A 16,351-nucleotide genomic window follows, 5' to 3' on the forward strand; every position below is an offset into this window, starting at 1 on the left:
CCCTGACTCTTACATCAGCATCGATAGCGTCTTATTTCTATGTCTTGTTTGCTGGACACATTTCTGCCTGGATGTCCTGCTTCCCAGGCCTGGCACCAAGGCGAAGCCTGAGCATCCCTCCTCCTTCTCGTCTGTCTGGAACTCCTTAAGGCAGTGTTTCCCCAGGGGTACGGGAAGAGTTTGGTGGGGGTATGCGCTGCACCAGAGTTTGTTGGGGATATGCACTGCACCGTGCTTAGCTGCGCCTAATTCTATGTTCTCATGAGTACGAGGGGTACTCAGCGTTATGAAAATTATAGAAGGGGTACACATATGTCAAAAGTTTGGGAAATACTGGCTTAAGGGATTGCGCATGGAGGCAGCATCAAGAGTTTGTGATCCTGCAGATAGCAGTAGTAGCATCAATCTCCAGCTTGGGGGCAAAATAGGTTCCAGATACACAGGGTGGGCAAAAGAAGGCTTACAGTTGTGAGGACGTGAAACACAGAGTTTGTTCTTGTATTATCATTTACTAATTGTATTATTTTCCACATGAACAACTGTAAGCCTACTTTTGCTAACCACAGTATAGATCCAATACAAGGGCAATTATATTTGTTAAAACCATTTTAAATGTAAAAAAGGATTTTAAAAATTATTATTATTATTATAATTATAATTATAATTATTATTATTTTTAAATGCCTGCTGTTGTCAAGTCTGTCTTCTCACAGATCTTTGCACCACTGAGAAGGGGGAAAATATGTATATTACATATATGTGTGTCTGTGTTTGTGTGTGTGTGTTTTAACTGGCAGAATGCATGTGATGGGAGAGTAGATGGCCAGCGACGGGAATGGGGGAGGGGAATTACATTTAAGGAAGCTGTGAGTTCGCATAGACCTTTCAGACTCAAAAAAAAAAAATGTTGATTTTTACATGCCAAAGTCTTGAAAGGGGCTTGACGGCTCACGGCTTTGGTGTATTTTTCCAGATGGCAGATGCCATTTTGTGTTTTGCATAAACGGACTAAATTTGCTTGCTCTTTGTACTTATTTCAGAGGCAACCATTCTTTGCTTTCAATAGGACAGAAGAGCTCCTTGGCACTGAAGCCCTCCTGGTCTGTGAGGGAGGAAGGAGGGATGTTCTGGGGATACGCAGGCATCAGCCAAAACTTCCTCCATTCAGATGAGGGGAGAGCATGGGCTGGGGCTTCCGATGCTATTATAGTTACCTAAGGATGGTTCTGACCGAGTGAATCACAGAAGGTCAGCTACGCTGAAGAACTTCCCAAAGTTCCCTTTCCACTTTGCCCATTTTTATTCCCGTGGAGGACCCTTAGGTTTGTTAGATTCTTATTTCAACTCCTCTACATATTACTAATTCCTAGATATGTGATCCTATAATTCAGCACCTCTGTGCTTCAGTTTCTCCAAGAAAAAATAAAAAGGGGGGGATGATAATAATAAATAACACTTATCTCTGATGATTGCTATGAAAATCCCATGGATTCTAAATCCATGTAAAGGGTTGGGAACAGTGCTCGGCATATAAGTGCTCAAGAAATGTTGGTAATTATTATTGTTGTGATTAATTTCTGTGGGAATTTGCATGCTTTTCTTATTTTTTGCTGATGGGCCCTGTCCTACTCCCTATGCTGACTCTTTGGGTAGTTTTTATGGAACTAGACTGGTGATCGAGTGGTTAAACCACAGGTTTTGCAGTCAAATAGAGTCAAGCTAGAGTTCTTAAAGTAACATTCAGTAGATATATATCAACAAGTAACTTAATTTTCCCAGCCTCTGTTTCTTTATCTATACAACAGGGATGGTAATAACAATATTTGCCTTACAACATTTTTGAGAGGGTTAAATGAGACAGTGCTTGCACAATGCTTGCAAGTATATAAAACATGCTATGTATTGTTATCATTTTTGCTCTTACACTAAAAAATGTCTTTAGAAGCTTGTCAAGGCTCCAGGGTTCTGGCTTCATGTCAACTCCTCCACCAGAAAAGAGGGCAAACACAGAAATAGAAATATGCTGTGAGGCTGTGACTTCATGGGGACTCTTTGACAACTAATGACACAAAATTGAGAGTATTGAGTCTTGCTCAACATGGATTTCAATTAAAGTTAGAAAACTCACAGTTCTAAGCAGGTCAGTCTCACTAGGGGTTATCCCAAAGGACAAGAACTATTAGGATAGGAACTAAAGCCTATTTTTCTGTCCTAAAGCCCCCCAAATAAAGCGTAGGGTGAGGTAGGTTCTGGAAGAAACAGTTACTTGTGCTGCTTACCTCTCGTGGAGGAATGTGGCATATGCACATTATAGAATGATCAAGTTTCACATCTTCAAACATGTATGTTGATTTCTTCCCTCAAAATGAACATGGATGGAAATGGCACCTGTGAGTGGAAGTAAACCCCCTGCACACTATGATCGTGCTATCGGACAGTTGGAAACTGTCTAAATCATGTTTTCCTGCCTCATTCCTCACTGATGACTGGCCAGTATGAAGGGAACAAAGAGAACACAACTGAACACTTGAAGCTTTTACCCCAAAGCCAACAGGGTACCTGAAAAAAATAGAAGAGCATGGAACAAGTATATAAAGCATCCACAATCTTGCAGATATTTTGTTTGCCCTCTTAGATTTGTTTTAACCTCCCCTTGCACTGACCATTACTTATAAAGTAAGAATCAGATGGGGTTTAGTTTGGAAGGAAAAGGGGCAGAAATGACTTTTTTTTTTTTTTTTCAATTCTGACAAGATGACAACCCCATCTTTTTCTCTTGACCTCATGCTTAGAAATGGCTCAGAAAGTGGAATGCTATGATTAATGATCATTAACAGTGATGTAAGAGAGGAAAGTTAAGATCAAACAAGAGACAAAAGAAAGTACATGTAAAAAAAGAAGAAAGCCCTAGCTGGTTTGGCTCAGTGGATAGAGCATCCGCCTGTGGACTTAAGGTTTGGGTTTGATTCCAGTCAAGGGAATGTACCTCCATTGCAGGCTCGATCCCCACCCGGGTGGGAACCTGTGTGGGAACTAACCAATCAATGTGCCTCTCTCACATTGATGTTTCTATCTGTGTCTCACTCTCCCTTCCACTCAGAGAGAGAGAGAGAGAGAGAGAGAGAGAGAGAGAGAGAGAGAGAGAGAGAGAAAATAAAAATCAATAGAAAAATATTAAAATATTCTTGGGTGAGGATTAACAAACAACAAACAAACAAACAAAAGAGTAGTTAGAGAGAACAGGAGGAAGCTTTATTAAAGTGGGGGAAGGAGAATAATAGCAAAACAACCAATAAAACAAAACCCCCCAAAGCTTTATAGTACTGTGACAGAGAGGCTAGCTGGTCAATGAAGATTTAACCTCCCTTTCCACAGAGTAGAGTTGTTCTTGAGAAGCAATTACTCAGCCACAGACTACGTTTCCCAGCCTCCCTTGCAGTGATGTGGGACCATGAGACTAGTTATTATTAGTGAAATCTAAGCTGAATTAACGTGTGTTACTTTTGTCCTCTGTTAAGATTGTGTGTATTTTCCCTATTCTCCCCACTCCCTTTTCCCCTAATTCACTCTCTCCATCTTCTGGCTGCACAACTCTGATGTCTGCCATATCGAGAAGATATGAAGCCATTACATGGAAGGAACCTGGGTTCCTGAATGACTTTTGAAGGAGGGAGCCTAGGACAGCTGCCCAACCAAGTTTATACACATTAGACTTCTTGTGAGTGATAAGTGAACGTTGATGGGTTAAGCCACTGAGCTTTATGGGGTCACTTGTTACACCAGCAAGCATTACTTACCTTGACTAATACCGTACTTGACACCAGAAGGGTGCTCTAGAAGGGAGTGCTTTTTCTGTTCATCTTTGTTTTAAGAACTAGTTAATTATTTCCTGATAATCTTTTTTTCTTCTATTGTGTTATGAAAAGCAGCCAATACCAACCCACCCATGCTATTTTTTCACCTACAAGCCCAAGAGTCATGTGGTCTGACTTTCAAGTTACTAAAGGCAACAGATTTGCTCAGTGTTTTTCCACTGCCCGATAGGGATCTCCAGCTGTCTGGCCTAATATGTTTCCAGCAACTTGACTACAAAGGTGATGCCACATGTTTTAGGGTTTTGTTATAGGATACCACATCTGGCTTGAAATGTAACAGTCTCCTTTGGTCAGAAAAATAGAAGCCTCTTGTGGCAGATGTAAGGCAATGTGTTCACCAAGCCATTATGTGCCCAGGGAGGAGACCATAGTTCCCCCTCCCTTGCAATGTAATTGGGTCCACAGCACCAATTCTTTAATGGAATGTAAGCAGACATACTGTGCAACCTTTGGTCCAGGGAATTAGGAGTACATGTGTTTTTTCTCTGCTTTCTCCTCCTCTTCCATAGGAATCTTGAATAACATGTATTCAGATAGCGTAGCTACAAGATAGAAGCCACTTGGCCTACATCCTGAACAAGAAACAATCTGTATTTTGTTATGCTGCTCAGCGTAGGAGCTTGTTTATTACCGAAATATATCTATCTCATTCTGACTTATTACGAAAGAATTCCATGTACAGAATTTGAGATTTACAGGGAGAGTCAGGGAGTAGAGATCAAGGAGATTGCTGATAAGTTTCAGGAAATCCAAAGTGAAGGACTCGCCGGGAGGCCATGTTGCTGCTGCTGATCTGGGCAGCCCGCAGCACTGAAGGGGGTGGTTCCCAGGAGGATGCTCAGCAGCAGACACCTGGCCCACGTCTGCTGCCTGCCAGTGCCACACACCTGCTTGTCGCTACCAAGAGACCAAAGTGGTTTCTTCCTTCCACCTTCCAATGATTGTGCCTCCCAGTGGCAAGATCATACCAAGTGGCACAGTGGGAGCTCAGGACAAAGATGGTACTCACTGAGTCTCAATGCGAAAGATCTGGCACAAGTGTTCCTTGTCCTTCCCATAGGAAATTCAAATGGCCATTCCTCGATAACCCATTTTCTCTTAAAAGCTCCTTGAGGACAGGTCTTAATCAGCTCTTTATTCCCAGGACCAGACCATGCCAGACAATAAATAGTTCTGAAGTGATTTGGATGGGATGACAACAGAATCAATAGCAAATGATACACTTGTCCCCAAGTGTTTAAATTGGATTTCAAGGACCGCTGTCCATAGAACCTGACCATTCTTCCTAACGACCGCCCCAGATTCTGCCTCAGCTCAAGCCATCTTCCTTTCTAGCCTGCTCAAAAAGGGACCTGAAGCTGGAGCTCTGGGTCCTGTCTGCACAGCCAAAAGGAGGAGGATCCGACAGTAGTCTAGTTTATTGGATTCATGGAGACTTTCATTAAACAGCATTATCAAGTAGCGTGAGTCAAGGTGTTTCTATATTTTGTACACTTGGTTTTGAACACTACCTTTGAGCTCTGGCAGAGGTGGGATCTCTTTGGTAATGTAGGATTTATGAGTTCACCTTAGGGCAGGTTGTGGAGTATTCTCAGTGAAGAGGAGGTGGAGTGGGTTTGGATACTAGGAAGACCTGTTCAGCTGTAAGCAAAGGGAGGGCCAGACCCTGGTGTGATTTTATCTGAAAAGGCACAAAGGTAAAACTCCGAGGAAGATTAAAGACATCCTCTTGATATTTATTTTCCCCACCAAAAAAAAAGGGTAAGGCTACTGTGCCCATGGTAAAAAATAATGGTGGAATGACCCAGACTTATTTAGAACCATCAAAGAAATGAAATATATGGATCATGTTGATAATTAATCTTTTGGTCATTATCAAATGGTGGCTGTATCCAGCTGAAGAGCGCTGTGTGCATAATAGCACAATTATGGGGATATGGTGATGTAACAATTGCTAGTGCCCAGCATTTACCCTCTCTTTTCCATTCCCACCCACCCTGATCTCTGGCTATATTTAGTTGTTTTTGCATAGCGCACCTGGGCCAAAATCTACTTTACAAAATTAAAAGAATACAGAGAAGAGCTAGAGTCTTCATAGAAAAATCAGGCTCCATATAGGTTACCCACGTTCCTTGTCGATTAATATATTTTCCCCTACTTTGCACCATACTCATGGCTGAAACACAATCACGTTTACTTTGTATAAAGGGAAGTAGGGCATTGAGCAATCACCTAATGAATATAGTCAAGATGGTTAATGAATCTGGAAAATTCCACTCTCAAAAAAATTACTTTCTCTACTCTGTAGCAGATTTCCTCTTGGCCTTAATTATCCACAGAGTTGTCCAATTTTTCTGATAATATTTACCCTTGTTGACATCACCTTAATAATTTATTTAATGGATTTCATTGGGTTTATTTGGGAACCCTTTATTCTAAGTGGCTTCTTTTATCAATTAATGCACCTATTCAATAAACATAGAACTCCTTTCCAGTTGTCTGTTGCTGTATAATAAACTATCCAGAACCTAGTGACTTAGTGCAACAATTTATTACCACTCTTGGTTCTTGAAGCTGATGGGCTCAGCTGAGCAGTTCTTGTTTGGAGTCCTCATATGATTGCTATCAGATGGTAGCTGAGATTAGACCCATCGTGTATCTGTCATTGAGTTAGTCAGGAATCTCTCTCTCTCTCTCTCTCTCTCTCTCTCTCTCTCTCTCTCTCTCTCTCTCTCTCTCTCTCTCTCTCTTCTCTCTCTCACATTAGCTGGGGTATCTTCAGAACTTGTTGTTCTCTTTGTGATCAGCCTTTTAACACTGTGACCCAGCTTCTTCTAGCACAAGTGTTCTGAAACAATCAAGTAGGAGTTACAAAGCCTCTTAAGACCTAACCTTAGCTTTCATGCGGATTACTTCTATCTTCTGTTTGTCAAAGCAGTCCCTAGGCATCCCAGATTCCAGAAGTCAGAGAAGTAGATTTCACCTTACATTAGCGGAATCAAGTTTCTTTCTGATGGCAGTCATTTAAATGACAAGCTACCACAAGCCCCTACTATGTGACAAGCAACCACAAGCCCCTACTATGTGACAAGCACTAAGTTAGGTGCTGGGGGAAAGTGTTGAACAAAACAGGCACAGCCTCTACCCTTGGGGAGATTAAAATCCAGCATAACTAACTTTAGTTTGACTCCAGTTTTTACAATCCAATGCTAAATAGTATGTCCCAATAGCAAGTATATTTGGGTATGAAATTTGCAAACAGTTGTTCTGATCATTTGTGGTGTGGTCATTTTGTGGCTTTCTGGTCCATATCTTGATCAGCTTGATAAGCTGGTTCATCCATGCATTCCTTAAAACATTGTCCAAGCATAGCAGATATTCATCTGTGGCTTACCATGTGGAGTTCCTACTATGCATGGAGTCTGCGACTAACTCTTCAACTTACATTAGGGAATACAAGAGAAGCTGCAAAGTCAGATTTTGCTCCTGCTGGGCTTTCTCTTTTGGTCCGGTGCAGGTAGAGCAATTTGTGACAATTACAAAGCACGAAGGGCACCCAGACAACACAGGATAAACTGGCCAGGTAGAATCTTCCAGATCCCTCCCTGAGAATTCTCTTCTGGAGAGAAATGTTTTATTATTTGCCTCAGTTTTCTTCTCCCTGTGCCATTAAGAGAAGGTGAGCTAGGTTAAGTGAAAGGAGATTTCAGAACAGGAATGTTGACAGAAGAATTGTGCTGCTCAGCAAATCTCAGGTCTTATCATTTTTGGCATAGTTCATGTCCATTCAGTGATAACAGCTAGGAGGACTTGGGGGAGAGGGCTCATGATGACACAAGAAATACCTTGACATGTCAGAGACAAAGGTCAAAGCCTGCAAAGGTCCAAGGGCAGGCAGTATTCCTGTGCACACTTGTCAAGTTCCCTGCCATGAAACTATTGTGCTTTCTTATGGCATGCCTATATACCTTTGTTATCTCACAAAGGAAGAAAGGACATTATAGGGGATGTCTCAAGCAAAACTGAATTTTGGCTCAGTTTTCTTATAATAAGGCTCCTCTATCAATCCATTAACTTCAACTTCATAGTTCATACTGCAGCAATAGTGACTCTTGTGTCCCCTGCTTATGATTTGCTAAATTAAACTTTTCAGTTGTCATGCCATCTATCTACCTGAAATGCCTGTCCCTGATTTCTCTGGATATTCATAATATATTTTAATTACATAATATTCTTCATTTGACCAGCACATACTTATTTGATGTGTTTTGTGTTAGATTCTTTTGTGCCTGCTGATAGATTTATCACTTTACAACTTTTCTTGGACACCTGATTTACCCAACTAGTTGGTAAACTGAATGATGATAGGAGTTTCTCTATAGACACACACACACACACACACACACACACACACATATGTATTATATGTACAGAATATGTAGTACATGTATACATACATATACAAGAGACAGCTTTCAACAGCTGATGACCATGCCTCATGCTTCATTTTCCTTTGTTTTTATAGCTTAAAATCAAGTAGACTATTTTACAGTTACCCGGTGATCAATACATCTGTCTAATGGATTACTTAGATTTTAAAACACCTCAACTTCATATTTGTAAAGATGAAAATAACCTAGGTTATTGCATATATGGGAAAATTATTTTTAAAAATTCACAACAAACATTAAGTTCTTGAGCTATAAGCAAGTACTTGTGTTCGATTATTTGGGGACAAAACTGCTTTTTTTTTTTTTTTTTTTAAATTAAAGAAGCCTTACTCTTCAACTTGAGGCTACATACTAAGCCTTTGAATTTCCATGTCTGCTTGTGTCAAGGTTTGTTTTTACTGGTTGTGAGGGAGCCACAAACAGTTTGGAGGACTTAAGTTTTTCCTCTATAATATCTATCCCCCGCTCTGAACCCCAAATAAACATATAATTTAAGAAGAAACTTGGGATTGACCTCAGGAAAAGTTTTCCAAGCCAACATGCCATCATCCCCACTCTTCTCTCTTCTAATCAATTTGCTGCCCCTGAAACCTTTTTATGTACAGTTTGGCGCTGCCCCTGCCTCTTCACTAGAGAAGGGGCATCCCCTCCCTTTTCTGATTTCAGGGCCACCAGGAAACATTTCCATCCTCCAAATATCATGAATTGTGTTGTCATTTCCGATATTACATTAACCTGAAATAAAGCTTTCTTCTCATAATTAGGTATACGCTTAAAATGCAAATCCTGCTGGAAGCATTAATATAATGATGAGTCCTTATGCACAAAAGATGATAATGGCTGATGGCAGATCTTTTCTTGAAAATAGGTTTCAATTAACGCAAGGTGGTGGTTGAGTTTGAGAGAAGGCAGGTCACTGCATTCTTAGAGCAAGGGTTCAGAAGTATGATATTTACATCCCATGGAGAATCCAAAACAATCCAGTGCAGAAAGAACCTAGTAAATCTTCTATTTATTTTCAGTTCACCTTAAATAAAGATTTTGGGGTATAATTTTGATGCACACAGTACAGTAATACATATGTAATTTATAAGGAAAGATTGTATATACTTTAAGTTTCTCTTGTTGTTGTTGAGAGAAGTGCATGACCTAAAAGTTTAGAAACCACTGCTTACGAAGGATGAACGTGGATAAGGGCTTCAGAAGCCTACGCGGAGGAACAGGAAACAGTTACAAAACAAGTGTTTGCCACCTCAGAATTCCGACTCCAGTTCCTACTGATTTCAGTTATGTGATCAATAGGGAGTTTGCTAACTCTCAACCTGACTCCAGGACAGTCTCTTTTAAGATGTGGAGAAATTGCTCAATTTTAGGATGTTGACCGAAGAAAGTAGATTTTAATCATCTGTTTGTGTTTTCCTTTTCATTTTGTTTTCTCAAGGGTCCCATGGGAACAGAAAGTTTTGAGGGAGTTTACTGTTTGTGCAAGATGACCGGTTGGGTAAAGAAGTCCAAAGTTGATTATCTGCAGAACAAATAAAGCCCGGGCAAAGGTAACCGAAGCGAACGTCTCCCACCCACCTTGTCCCTTCAGCATGTCTAAGGGGATGTTTGCCCCAGCGATTGCATAATCAAGAACCTTATTGGTGAATGTCAAAAGCAGAGGAGGTACATTGTAGACTCCTGCTGGTTAAAAATAATCACTGACTCTTCTTTTTCTTAGCTTGATAGGCAGTTGATGGTGGTGCTTATACAAAAATCATTTTAAAAAATCTACTTGTTCATGAGATATTTCTAAATATCCAGGTATTGTCTATCAGACAGCATCTGAGAGGCTGAATTCTTTTTTTTTTTTTTTCTCCTTCCCCAAAGGTAGACAAAACACAGCTCTAGGCAAGTACAAAAATAAGTTTACTAATCAGTGGCTAGTCTGGACCTTTGTTGTTGATTGTGATTAATGCCAGCAAGGACAATTGGATTGTTCTTGTGATTACTCCACAGTAATTACTGACAAGTATACAGAATGGACAGACATATAGTGTGGGGCTCAGCTAGTCTTTTAGCATAAATGTTGATGGGAAAGTGGGATGCGGTTCAGTGGCTGAGGTTAAGAACTTATTATTGGGGGGGGGAGGGAAATTGGTAAGGCTTTGGATTTCAGATCCTTACTGACTAGATTATTATTTAGCATTCTTTTTATTTTGACTCCTTGCTCTTGTTTTTAAAAGCTGAAGTTTATAAAGTCTATGAAATGTTTCTCAAGGAAATATTTAGGAAAGGGTTTAGACACTAAGAACAAGTTAATCAGAGTGAGATTCTCTGCCTAATTTTTGGATAGTTGAACAAAATCCTGATAGGAATGGTAAAGTCTTGTGGGAAATTCACAGAGAATTGTCTCTATCCATGTGAGTATGTATAGATATATAAATAATAACTAAAACTAGTTAGTGTCCAGATAATCTCGATAGCCATAACATTTACTGGCATAATTGTTTAAAAAGAAAAAAAATTTCCAATATGGAAAAAGACAAATTCCAATTTCTAAGTCTAAGCCCTGCTCTGACCTATAGTTTGGAATTTCACTTATGACCAGTTATTCAAGAGGAAAAACTAATTATAGTATAAACTTAGCTTAGCTATTTGGAAATACTTCTACTTTAGACTAGGGGACATAGAACTGAGTCCTAAACAGAGTTGGTAGATTCTGGACTCTTTCAAAGTCCAGAATAAATTATTACCTTTTGGATTCTGTACATTTTTAGATTTTCCTGAAAATAATGACCTTGGGAGGGTCCAACAAGCTTTAGGAAACTACCAACCACCCATCCAGGGCTTACAGCATTGAGTATTAAAGGGAACTGCTTTCTTGCCTGGCCAGTATGACTCAGTGGCTGGGCATAAACCTATGAACCAGGAGGTCAGGTTTGACTCTGGTCAGGTCACATGCCGGGGTTGTGGGCTCCCCAGTAAGGGGTGTTCAGGAGGCAGCGGATCAATGATTCTCTCTCCCCATTGATATTTCTCTCTCCCTTTTTTTTGGAAATCAATTATATATATATATATATATATATATATATATATATATATATATATATATATATATATGGCTACTCTCTAAGGAAGGTTGGTGGTGACTGTGGGAATATGTGAATTTGGACCTATAAAGTGAAATTCCTGAGTAAAGATAATGGAAGTTTGTGAGTCAAAAATGAGCTTTGAGACTTGAAAATCTTATTAGATCAGTCAGTTATTAATAATAAAAACAATAGTTGCATGCCCTGGGACATTAGGCATTTGGTAAGGAAGATGACAGAATGGAAGAGGAAAAGGGGAGACAGAAGGACAGAGCCGGAGAGCCAGAGCGGGGCGCACATGAGGAGATGGCTGGCGGGCTGGCGAGCAGAGGGCCTGCTTTTCCAATCTGGCACGGGGCTTGATGAGCCTGTTTATTCAGCCACCGTATCAGACATTCCCTTTTCCTGCCCGAAGAAGTCCCCTTTGAAGAACGGCTCTGCTGGGGAGTAGTTTCCCCTTGGGCAGGCTGCTCCTGTTTGCAGGCCTAAAGGAAAAGAACTGGAAAGGCCACAAGCATGTCCTTTAAAGCGATATTCCAGCGCCATGTGAGGGGAGGATGAAATGGCAGTAAAAGATTTATTTCCCGGCTGAGGTGTTTTTTTCCTCTCTCCAGTGAATGGTAGCACTGAACAAAGGTGTCACATGAATGCGGCAAGGGTCAGGGGTTCTCGGGTCCCCCCCAGATCTGCGTGGTCAGGCCAAGGCCAGGCGTGGAGAGCATGCGCAATGTAGGAATGCTTCAAGCATCTGTGGGCCTGATTGAACCGAGCACACCGGTGCATGCGAGTCCCTGAGAATCCAATTGGAGGGCCTAGTCCTGCAGGTCTTTTCCTGCTGGTGAATCAAAGGTAGTGATCAGCAGAGAATCCACCCGTACTTTCAGAGCAAAGTGGCAGAGAGAGCTTTGGTAGACCGGGGGACAGCATTCATAATCCCATCGCATAATCAGAGGTTGACGTTTTTTGCTTTGGGGCTTTCATATTAATTTCTTGTATTTCATGAGGACACTTTTCTTGTCTTGTTTTTTTTTGTTGTTGTTTTTTTTTGTGTGTGTGTGTGTGTGTTTTGTTTTTTTAATCCTCATTTGAGGATATTTTTCCATTGATTTTTAGAGAGAGTGGAAGGGAGGGGGAGAGAAATAAGGTGACCAGACATCCTGCTTTTGGTGGGACAGTCCGATTTTTAACAATTTGTCCTGTGTCTCACAGCATAAAAATTGGGACTTTTGCCGAAACCGGTTTGGCTCAATGGATAGAGCATCGGCCTGCGGACTGAAAGGTCCCGGGTTCGATTCCGGTTAAGGGCACATACCTTGGTTGTGGGCACATCCCCAGTGGGGGGTGTGCAAGAGGCAGCTAGTCGATGTTTCTCTCTCACCGACGTTTCTAACTCTCTATCCCTCTCAATTCCACTCTGTGTAAAATCAATAAAATATATATATCAATATATATTTTTTAAATTGGGACTTTTTAAAAATGCCACGGGACAAATTGTTAAAAATCGGGACTGTCCGGCCAAAAGCGGGATGTCTGGTCACCTTAGAGAAACATCATGCCCATTGGCTGTCTCCCTCACGCTCCTGACCAGGGCCAGGGATGCAGCCTGCACCAGAGTCAAACCTGGGACCCTTCAGTCCTTGGGCCAATGCTCTATCCACTGAGCAAAACCCACTAGGGCGACACTTTTTGCTTTTCAAATAAGTTTTTCATCCAGCCCTCACGTTAACCCTGTGAAGTAGCTAGAGGAGATGTCAGTCTCCTGAACTTCTCTCTTTGGAAAAGGCTGTGGCCAAAGAAAGAGGTGGGAACCCAGCTCATCCCTGGGCAGGGGCAGAGCGACAACCCGGGTCTCCTGACTCCCGGACCAGGCCTCTTTTCTCTGTGTCCTTGCGCCCTGTGAAGCCGCGATGGAGTTTCAGCAGAAAGGAAGGTGACTCTCTCCATCTCCTCCCAGGCCCACAGGAAGTTGCTGTGACTTTGAAGCCACTGGCTTTGCTGTGTCCACACTCTCTCTCCGGGACTGGCCTTAGGGAGGAGATTCAAAGAGAAACCTTCAGAGGGGAAATCTCGGATCCCGGTCCCCGTGGCTGCCCATGCCTCTGGTGGATTTGTTCGCTCTGTCGCCAGACCACATGAAACGGGAGCTCTCCGGAATGAAAAGGGGTATCTGTGCCACAGCTGAAGGTGAACCCTCTGAGGAAGAGACGCCACTTTTCAAGGAGAGGGGATGGGACCCGCACTCTCTCCTTGATTCCTGGCGGAGACCCTGGGACTCACGTGGACCCTCGAGGCCTAGGAGCGAGGTTTGTGCAGAAGGGAACATAGCACAAACGATATGTCCTTGAGGCGTCAGTGTGAACCAGAGTTACCTGCAGGGAATACAGATTCTGCTTATCGGGGCTCCAGGTAGCAACTTGAAGACGAGGTGTTACTTACAGACTGCCTTGCTGGCTTTGACACACACACCGCCTTGCACTTTATCTGTTTCTGGATGTTTGTCCTCTGTCTGCATGTAGAACCGAAGCAGCTCGACATTGAGCCATATCTTGTAATTATTTGTATCCTCTAAGGCTTCCTCGTGCTTAACATATCTGATGAACCAATAGGAATCCATTTTCAGCCGCCCCCCTTATCCCCGAGTCTCTCAGCCCATGCTTTCAATCCGAATCACCTGGGAAGCGGGCACGTGTACTTTGAAATAAGTCCCGAGATGAAGCCCGGGCACACGGGCGTTGGGGAGAATGACTGCTCTATCCCTTGCCTCCTGGTTTCGGGCGCTCTGGTGATTTTGAGCAAACACAGTCTCAGACTTTGCAGTGTTTTCTGATTTACGAGGCTGATTCCTCATGTTTGTCCAATTTATGCCTGATGCTATGGGGCTAATGTAATAATAGCCCTGTGATGTGGGCTCTTTTTCTGCCCACCGGACAGAGGAGGAGACAGAGGAGTGGTGTTCTGAGGTCGCATAGCCAGTTTGTGGCTGAGCCTGTACTCCTCCTAAGCCTTGGGATTCCAGGTGCTGGGCTCTTCCCCCCTCACTCCCCTTACCCCCACACACCCTGAAACTTTATACCTACGCTATTCTCTGCGTGGACGGTGTTATTCCTGATAACGCTTGCTGCCCACACAGCTGAGGCCAGTTGCCGTGATGCGTATGTGAAGCCAGGAGAAGCTAGCAGCCTGTATTCTTAATAAATTCCATCATAGGATAACTGGCTAAGACGAACACTGAAGCGTCCTTTCATGCAAATGTTAGCGAACAGCATGTTCATTATCACATTGGCAAAGCAGAACTGGGGCCTGGTGAGAGGTGACAGTCCTTTCAGACAAACGCCAGTGGGGTTGTTTGGTGACCTGTGATGGAAACTGTGCTCTCCTGACTTCGTTTTGCTGGAAATGGAGAGGGCGTGAGAAGCAGGTAGAGCCCCCCAGGACTTGCTCTGTAACCTGGAGTCCCAAGGATGGCCAGGGCCAGCTCGGCAGAGGTTGGCTTCTTTAGTGTGGACATGGGGAATGCTGTGAAGGTAAGTGGTTCTCGTCTCACTTCATTTAAAAGGTTCCGAGTGCTCCAAAGTTCATTTGATGTTCCAGGGAACAGGTAGCCATGCTTTCCATGGCAATCGGTGGTTGCTGGAACTTTCTAGAGGGCTAGTTTACCCTTTGATTAAGTTGCAATGTACAGACAGCCATCAGAAGCGCAGACTTGTCGACTGAAAGAAAAGGTGGGTCTGAAACTTCTGCTAGTGCCCAGTTCTCTTCCTCTTCTTTCATCACGGACTAACAGATGATTGATTTGCCTGTGCCGTGATTAGAAAAGGTTTCATTTTACTTGTGCACCATACATGGAATTAGTTAAGGGTTGCATTGGAAAAGAAGTGATGGACTATTGTTCACATTAAATTATAATGACAGGCTTCCTAACCACTGTGTATTTATTATGTAAGAAAAGAAAATGTCTGGTAAAATTCTGTAAAGGTTAATAACACCTTCATAATATACTCCCTTCTTTTCTATGGACTTGAATAGCCCTCCTACTGACTTTTAATGGATTATTAGAGTTAATTACATCAATTGCAATATAATTGATTCCTAAATACTATGTAGAAACCTCGTACAATTATGGAAAAACAAAAGTTATCTAGACATCTCAGATCAAAAAAGATTTGGAATTCCTGCACATTTAATTTCTGATAATCACTAGTCAGTTTGGACATTAAGATTGCATGGTGTCCTGTTTTCTCTTTGCTAGGTTTTGACAGAATTGATAGTTTTACAACATTTAACTCAATACACATGGAAATATAAGATTAAAGCTGTGAATGCATTTTTTTTCTATAAAAAGATCACTTCACAGCTTAAAAGCTGAAATGTGTTACCTGCCTAACATTGACAGAAACAAACTCAAGGGAAAATCAAACGTGGATTTGATGTTGAGTTTTAGAAATCTCTTCTCCGCAGGTATAAAGATTCCTGTGGGTCTTAGGGTTTGTTACCTGAGGGCTCTAAAATGTGATAAGGGGATGAATTGCCTAAAGGGGTAAAAAAAATTCTCCCATTTTATTATCTAGACACAGGCTATGTGTTCTAATGTCAAAACCACTGGTTTAAAAGTGAAACTTCATTAATATCTGTTACTTGATGTCATAGAGATTAAAAGAAATCCTTGTGAGTAGAGCTGTTTGAATTCAACCTTTTTATTTTTAACTGATTTGGGACAACTAGTTTGTAGTATGGACACAGTTATAAATGTGGATTTCTAAAGGACTCTTCTTCATAGGTACAAATTTCTAGATCATTCTAAAGTGGTCTACCAATAAATGTGTCAAGGAGTAAGAGCTTGATGCAGTGGACAAGTCACTGGAATAGGGATGAGCAGTCCTGATGTTTTTTGTTACTGCTTAGCTCTATGACTTAATCTGGCAGGGCCTTAACATTCTCTTCCATAAAATAA

General features: G+C 41.8%; 1 long non-coding RNA gene across 1 annotated transcript in view; it reads left to right on the forward strand.

The window, feature by feature from the left end:
• LOC311612550 overlaps positions 1-16,351 on the forward strand; it is a 203,127-nt gene that overhangs the window by 22,924 nt on the left and 163,852 nt on the right. The window contains exon 3 of the long non-coding RNA XR_014793305.1: positions 9,768-9,879. This is a non-coding gene — a long non-coding RNA (uncharacterized lncRNA). The remainder of the gene's footprint in view (positions 1-9,767; positions 9,880-16,351) is intronic.

This window comes from Pipistrellus hanaki, assembly GCF_964339955.1.
Source record: "Pipistrellus hanaki genome assembly, chromosome: 18".
Taxonomy (NCBI): Eukaryota; Metazoa; Chordata; class Mammalia; order Chiroptera; family Vespertilionidae; genus Pipistrellus; species Pipistrellus hanaki.